The sequence below is a fragment of the Nansenia antarctica genome (genome assembly GCF_963989245.1).
Source record: "Nansenia antarctica genome assembly, chromosome: 1".
Classification (NCBI taxonomy): Eukaryota; Metazoa; Chordata; class Actinopteri; order Argentiniformes; family Microstomatidae; genus Nansenia; species Nansenia antarctica.
The window spans coordinates 78,881,662-78,889,416 of NC_137674.1; the positions used below are offsets into that span (position 1 = coordinate 78,881,662).

At 42.0% G+C, this 7,755-nt stretch overlaps 1 long non-coding RNA gene across 1 annotated transcript; it reads left to right on the forward strand.

The window, feature by feature from the left end:
- Positions 1-322: 322 nt before the first annotated feature.
- Positions 323-916, forward strand: LOC308164687. Its single transcript, XR_013937653.1, has 3 exons — positions 323-455; positions 550-617; positions 742-916. It is a non-coding gene; the product is annotated as an uncharacterized lncRNA (long non-coding RNA).
- Positions 917-7,755: the final 6,839 nt, after the last annotated feature.

The following is a 7,755-nucleotide window of genomic DNA, read 5'->3' on the forward strand; positions in this document are numbered from 1 at the left end:
GGGCACCTGACACCATTCCCCAGCTCCATACGGTGTCCACGCACGGCCCAGTCAGTGTACACTATGGACGTTAGTGTGCACTGCATCTGCAGGAGGACCATCCGACCAGAGCTTCAGGTATCCTGCAGGAGGTGTTTCAAGTTTTTCCATTCGTCTTGTGTGTCAATTAATATTATGTTTCCTAATGAATTTGTTTGTACTGCTTGTAAAGTTGTTTTTTAAGTATTTTCCAGATTGTACACAGATAGCCCTGCTACGTCCTCCGTGAGGGCCCGTTCCCCTGTACATAAGTCCCTGTCCAGCCCTGCTACATCCTCCGTGAGGACCACCTCTACCACATCCTCCGTGAGGACCACCTCTACCACATCCTCAGAGAGGACCACCTCTACCACATCCTCCGTGAGGACCACCTCTACCTCCTCCGTGAGGACCACCTCTACCTCAGGCTACTGCAAGTATGAGCCACAATTACATCATTGTTATTTTTAAATGTTCATATTGATTGTTTCATTACTAATACATTAAATGTATGCTCATTCATTCACACAGCACCAAGATGTTTTGGACAAAATTACATCTGGACAGTTACCTTTCATCCCCATCCACCCAGTACACTGGTAAGTCACATTGAATAGGGATTATTTAGAAATGTGTTTACTCACAAAATGTTATTTTGACTGTACATATCTGTGCTTGTTTGTGTGTTTACACTAACAAGATGGTTATTGCTTACCTCAACAGGAGAGCTGATTGGTGTGATGTTACCTAACCCCCCAGATGTTACCCACCAACCCTCCAGATGTTACCCCCAACCCTCCAGATGTTATCCCCTAACCTCCCAGATGTTACCCCAACCCTCCACCACCACCTCAGACACACCACCACCACCACCACCTCAGACACACCACCACCACCTCAGACACACCACCAGGATGTGGTAGAGGTGGTCCTCACGGAGGATGTAGCAGGGCTGGACAGGGACTTATGTACAGGGGAACGGGCCCTCACGGAGGACGTAGCAGGGCTATCTGTGTATTTATCTGTTCTATTATTGTTGAATTTGTGAATGATATGTTACTCCCTAACTATTATTATATACCTGATTGTAACCTGTACAGTTCTTTTGCAAACGTTATCCCCCTGAAGTGTTGTGTATTTATATATACAGTTTATTCTGTTTTCTGAATCAGTGTGGACTCGTGGTGTGTTTGTTCATCGTCTGACATTGGCACGTTTTATTACAATATCAACTACTATACTAGTCCAAAAGTTACATATGACTGTAGTTATCATAACTGTACATGTCCTACTCTAATGGATCTTGAACGAAACGCGCATTTTTTTTATTAAGTTGAATTGCTGAGTTGCGTTTGCAACTTTATGAGAAAATGATCTGCTGATCAGACCTCCGTTTCTTTCTTTTGAAACCGGGAGCACTTAACCAATAGAGAACGGAATAAACTGGGCTTAGAAGAGATGTTGTTACCTATGGCAGTGTATAGAGCCTCTCTATGTGTTACCTATGTCAGTGTATAGAGCCTCTCTATGTGTTACCTATGTCAGTGTATAGAGCCTCTCTATGTGTTACCTATGTCAGTGTATAGAGCCTCTCTATGTGTTACCTATGTCAGTGTATAGAGCCTCTCTATGTGTTACCTATGGCAGTGTATAGAGCCTCTCTATGTGTTACCTATGTCAGTGTATAGAGCCTCTCTATGTGTTACCTATGTCAGTGTATAGAGCCTCTCTATGCGTTACCTATGTCCAGTGTACTAGAACCACTCTAACAGGAGTGTTTGTCCGTGAATAACACCGGCTATGCCCGGGGTAGAAACACAAGACTATAGCTGGATAAGGTCTACAGGTCTACACGGTCATTTTAAGCCGTCGACCAGCCCTCTACGACCACGGGAAGTCATGTTAAAAGTGAAGATACTTCTGTTAAACTAAGCTAAGCTAAACATCGCTAATCGCTAACTCCCTCCTGGGCCTTAAAGTGACAAGTAATAACGTTGTGAAAAAAACCGTCAGATCAGATAGATATAAGGGTTATTTTGATAAACCGGATACATTTTGTGAATATATATGGTTACTTTCTCCCCTGAAAACATATTAAAACTTCATAAAATGACATATTAACACTTGTAGAGCCAAATTAAAGCTTTTCGCTAATGGCGGCCAAAACGGAGGTTTCAAAAACACTAGACTGACGCGTCACAGTCGCCAGCTGGTCGTGACGCGTGCCAGCTGGTCGTGACTCGTTAGGTCGTGACGCGCTGATGGCCCGGCAGCTTTTGGCAGCGGCAGGTTTTGGCATGACAGCACCATCTGAGTGTCTCTCCCAGGCTTTTATCCTCCCTCCACCCTTGATTGAGGATTGGGCACACCTGTGCTCAATCAGGCTGTCACCATGGCAATTGGCAGGAGGAAGGACAATCACCTGGGAGAGAACACAAGAAACAAACAAAACACACAGGACCACACACTACGGACGTAACAACCTCTAACTACCGTACTTGCCATGCCATCACTATCACTGTCATGTTTTATATCATGTTTTATATCACTATTTGCACTTCTGGTTAGATGCTAAATTGCATTTTGTTGTACTCTGCAATGACAATAAAGTTGAAACTAGTCTAATCTAATCTAATGTTGCACAAATCTACTCTTATCACATCAGCTCCAACTATGAATTAAATCATGGAACCGTGAATGTCTTTGATAAGGTAAGATATCAAATGAGATGAGAATGAGAACAGGTTCATTAGACCCCACACATTTGGAGACAGGTTGAATTTGGCCCACCACTTTAGGCTTGTTGACAGTGGAATCTTAACTCCAGATCCACGCTCGTAACTCATTTTGCTTAAGTCTTGCATTCATGTCTATCAATGGGACATTTGCGCAATGAACTGACTTACACGCAGATCTCGAGTTAGGATCCACCCTGCTTTGATTATGCTTAGATTATGATATCATAGACACTATTCACTTTGTGGTTACATTCGTTGCCTACAAGTTGATATTATATTAATATATATATTTGGCAAAAATGATTATCCATTCCAACATTCGTAGTGAAATCCTGGTTGGCTAAGGATAATGGACATCTTGATTTCATAATTAATTGTCCCCACCCACTCAGACCTGTGGCCTCATTAGAAAGTACTTTGGATCAAATTTGATCTTACCCGTGTCGTACGTAGAAAACTACGGAGCCCCTCTGGGGTCACATGGTAGAAAAAATGTATTTGATGTGTGAATCCATTCCCTCGGTTTAGTAATCTGTTCCCTCTGTTTAGTAATTAGTTCCCTCGGTTTAGTAATTCGTTAGGGTTAGGGTTAGGGTTAGGCCCTACGAGCCAGAACGATCGCAAGGATTAGGGTTAGGGTTAGGGTTAGGGTTAGAATCCTTGCGATCGTTCTGGCCCATGTTTTCAATGTCACCTGATAAGAATAAGACCATTATATTATTACAGTATAAGCATTTGCCTGGTTAGTTGTCATGATCAAATGTTACAAATGCAACTTACAGAGGAGCCACCCTTCTCTGCCCTCTCCCGCTCACTTGGCTTAATTCAGCCGCTATAATTGAGCCGCTATCACAGGGCGTAAATACAAAGCTCATTCACCTGCGTTCAATTTCAAGTATATTTGGTATTTAAAGACGGAAGTACGTACGCAATTTTAAACAAGCGCAACAGGTTTTATAAATAATGCTTACGTCCGTTTAGAAAGATTTGCTTATGTGCAAGTCAAAGATGACGTTCAAGTACTTTTTTATAAATGAGGCCACTGCCCTCTGCTTCTACACTAACTGAAAAATTGCTGAACAAAGACCAACAGCCATGTGAGCTAAAACTTAGTGGTGCAAAGCATTCTTTAGCAGGAGCAAATTGAAGGTCTGTGAGTAGGATGGTATTGTACCAGGCAGGCCTTGTTGAAGCAAAGGGTTGGCCTGTGAGTGTGTGGAGATGGATGGGAAGTGAAGGGGGAGTCATGGGGTGTAGGACTTACAACATGCTGGCTGTCAGATCCGATACAGCATCTGCCTTAGTCATAAGCCTGTCTGCTCCTGACACCTGCTAATTGAATTTTCTTAACTTCTCAGGATTCTCTCAGGATTCACAATGTGTGTGTGTGTGTGTGTGTGTGTGTGTGTGTGTGTGTGTGTGTGTGTGTGTGTGTGTGTGTGTGTGTACGTGTGTGAGAGACAGAAAGACCAACAAAATTCAGTAATGAGTCAGGGAAGGTGCTATTGAAACAGGTGAGAGCAAATCTTGGTTTATAATGACACTGATATGACCAAATATAGGTCACGGTGAGGTCATGAATTAATGATTTGTCTGAAACATTAGATTGGTAATGCAACAGGACACCACACAAAAAAAACGTTTCCATCATACTTAATGGCTTCGGGCAGCATTCGCCTCAGTAATACGCTTATGAGATTAGCATCAATAGAATGAATGTGTCATCTGTAACTCTTCTATATTAAGAATCGCAATGTGAAGCAAATAATAATAGCACATGTTTAGTTGTCCCGCCATATCATCTCAATATATGCATGTGAACTGATTGGAAATGTGGATGTGCTGGTTGGAAAAAACGTTTCCACATTACTGTTATTCATGTTTTCTTCTCTTTCTCTCTCTCTCTCTCCCTCTCTCTTTCTCTCCCAATCTGTATTTCCTTCCCTCCTTCACTCTCACTGTCTCTCTCCTCTGTCTATGTCCAGCCCTATCTCTCTCTCTCTCTCTCTCTCTCTCTCTCTCTCTCTCTCTCTCCCTTTCTGCCTCTCTCCCCCCCTGGATGTTGATGGTTAACTCTGCTTCCAGTAGAACAGTCCTTATCACTGTAACCCTTCCTGTCTCCCCTCCCCTCTACCTCTCTCTGGGTTATCAGCAGTGGGCTGGTACCATACGTAGATACACATCACGCTTCCACAGAGGGCTCTGTGGATGCTGAGGTAACAAGAGCCTTTCCCTGCCCCGGGGTGCCCCTCTGCAGACTCTCTGTTTGTTATGCCACTGCACAATCAATAGTGTCACAGAGATAGAGGCTGTTCTGATCTGATAACATTGTGAAAAAGGCAAGTCAGTTCCTCCTACAAGCTCACTGCTAATTGGACTGTCATGAGTGTGGGACAGCATGAGACACACTGTACTGCACTCACGCTGACACGGTGGCACGGTTGCCATGGCAGCCTGCACTGTAGGTTTATGGAAAGCGAATGCTATGGTAGGTGACAGATGTCAACAAGGAGAGATGTGTAGTGGTGGTTGGAGCAGCCAAAAATGTAATAACTACCGTTAATGTAATAACTGCTAATAACGTAATAATTGTTCTGCTCTTAATATAATAAAAGTCGACAATGTAATATCTGGTCAATAATGTAATATATTTCCTGAACCAATAACGTAATAACTTTTTGTGCATTATGTAATAAGTTATTACATTATTGACTGGTTATTATTGTTATTAGCTGGGTTAAAAAAATTATTTCAAAATATAACAACTGGAGCCGATAATGTGATAATGTCATTGGTGTCATATCACTATGTATAAAACATTTTTTATTATCAAGTGTCAGACTTCCATAACACTTACTGCTGCTCAAAAACCTGACCAATCCTGAACCCTGAATCTAACTATGAGAAAACACACCCACACACACACACACACACGCACACACACACACACACACACAATATTTATTTGCCTTCTACTCCTTCATCGAGTACCAAATGAAGTGAGAGCACACTTGTAAAACAAAGTGCAAACACAGACAATTACTGTTATGTTGTATAATATGAAAGATCTTTGAAGATGCTTTGTTCTCAAATAAAAAAGACCACCACTTCTTTCCATGAAAAATATAATCTTTAATCAAGTGTATTTAAATAACTAGAATCCTTTGTGTTCAACGTTCAACCTCTTAATGCAAAATTCTACACTGAAAAATATAGTAACATGACCTACAAAAATAACTTTGGTAACACATCTTTGTGTGTGTGTGTGTGTGTGTGTGTGTGTGTGTGTGTGTGTATGGGGGGGGGGGGGGTTGGTCAGGTTTTTGAGCAGCTATTTCAAAGAGGCAGTAAGGGTAAGTGTGACACCTTATAGCCAATAAATAAAACTTAAAGTGATATAAGTATATTATTACATTATCGGCTCCAGTTATTAGATTGTGCATGTTTTTTTTTAACCCAGCTAATAATGTAATAACGTATTACATGATGCACAAAAGTTATCACGTTATTGGTTCAGAAATGTTATTACATTATTGGTACATTGCATTATCGACTTTTATTACATTACAAAGAACAGAAAAAATATTATGTTATTGGCAGTTATTACATCAACAGTAATTATTACATTATTGGCTGCTCCAGAGGTGGTTTAGAAATACGCTCCTGGAATGATTGACTTTGCTTGAGGAATTGGAAGGCCCAAATGCCACCCTATAGAGTAGATACTACTATAGAGTAGATGTCTGCTTGGTGTCATTGTTGATGTTTGGGTTTGGTGAGCGGGAGACACAAGTTCTGCTGGATTAGCCTGTGGTGAACGCTTAGGGGGGGGATTCCAAGGCCAAGTTGCAGCGGGTGATACGTTCAGCAGAGAGGGTGATCGGCTGTCCCTTGCCCTCCCTCAACTCCTTGCATGACACCAGAGCTCTGTGGAGGGCAAGAAAGATCATGGCCGACCCCTTCCACCCCGGCCACGGCCTCCTCACCCTGCTTCCCTCTGGAAGAAGGTTGCGGCTGCCTAAGGCACTGAAGGCCCGCCACAGGCTCAGTTTCTACCCCTCAGCCGCCAGGCTGCTAAATGACTCTGGCTTCCCCCTCCCCCCCGCCTCCAAGTCTGCCCAGGACTGAACATGCACTAGACCTTGAATAACTCTGCACTGCACTTTATTTACAGCACTATCCATGCACTGTCTGTCCTGTGTTGTCCTGTTTTTGCCTGTTTTTGCATTTGTATTGTACTTGTTTTGTTCATATATATGTGAAAAAAGCATAAATGCACCTTCTGTAATGCCAAAGCAAATTCCTATATGTGTCAAGCATAATGGCAATAAACGTTATCTGAATCTGAATCTGAATCTGAATCCATCAATGTTGCTAAAGGAAGTCTTGCGAAACCTATCAGAATAAGCCTGGATTTTCCTTTAGCAATGTTGATGGAATACCCCCCAGGTATGAGTTGGGTTTGTTTTTGCTCACCGTCACAGACAGTGAAATGGATAACTAATAATAGTTGATTATGAGAGTGTTCCTACTTCAGTAATTGGCAGGAAAAAAATAATCTATCATGTGTTTGTGTGTATGTGCATGCGTATGCGTATGTGTGTGCGGAAAGACAGGCATTGTTAGAGTAGAGTGTAGAGTGAGCGTACACCAATGATGACAGGCATCCTTTCATGCTGAGAAATGTGTCATAGAACAAGTCACGCTGTGCATAAACAAACATTGCTTCTTCTGCTTCACCTTTAAACGCTTCAAAAATAATGAGCACAGCACCGATACACCATGACATGAACAGTATGTATTTTTATTTGTATCCTTTTTGTTTCATTTATACTCCACTGCATATTAGCTGTGCTTGTTAGTTTGTTCTCATACTGTACAACAAAAGCTGAAGAATAGACCCTTCCATTAATCATATGTCATAAGGTCACCTAGCTGTTTTCAGAATAAAGTCGTTGCTGCCAATTTACAGCTTGTAAGTAAATGGTGCTACTATAAT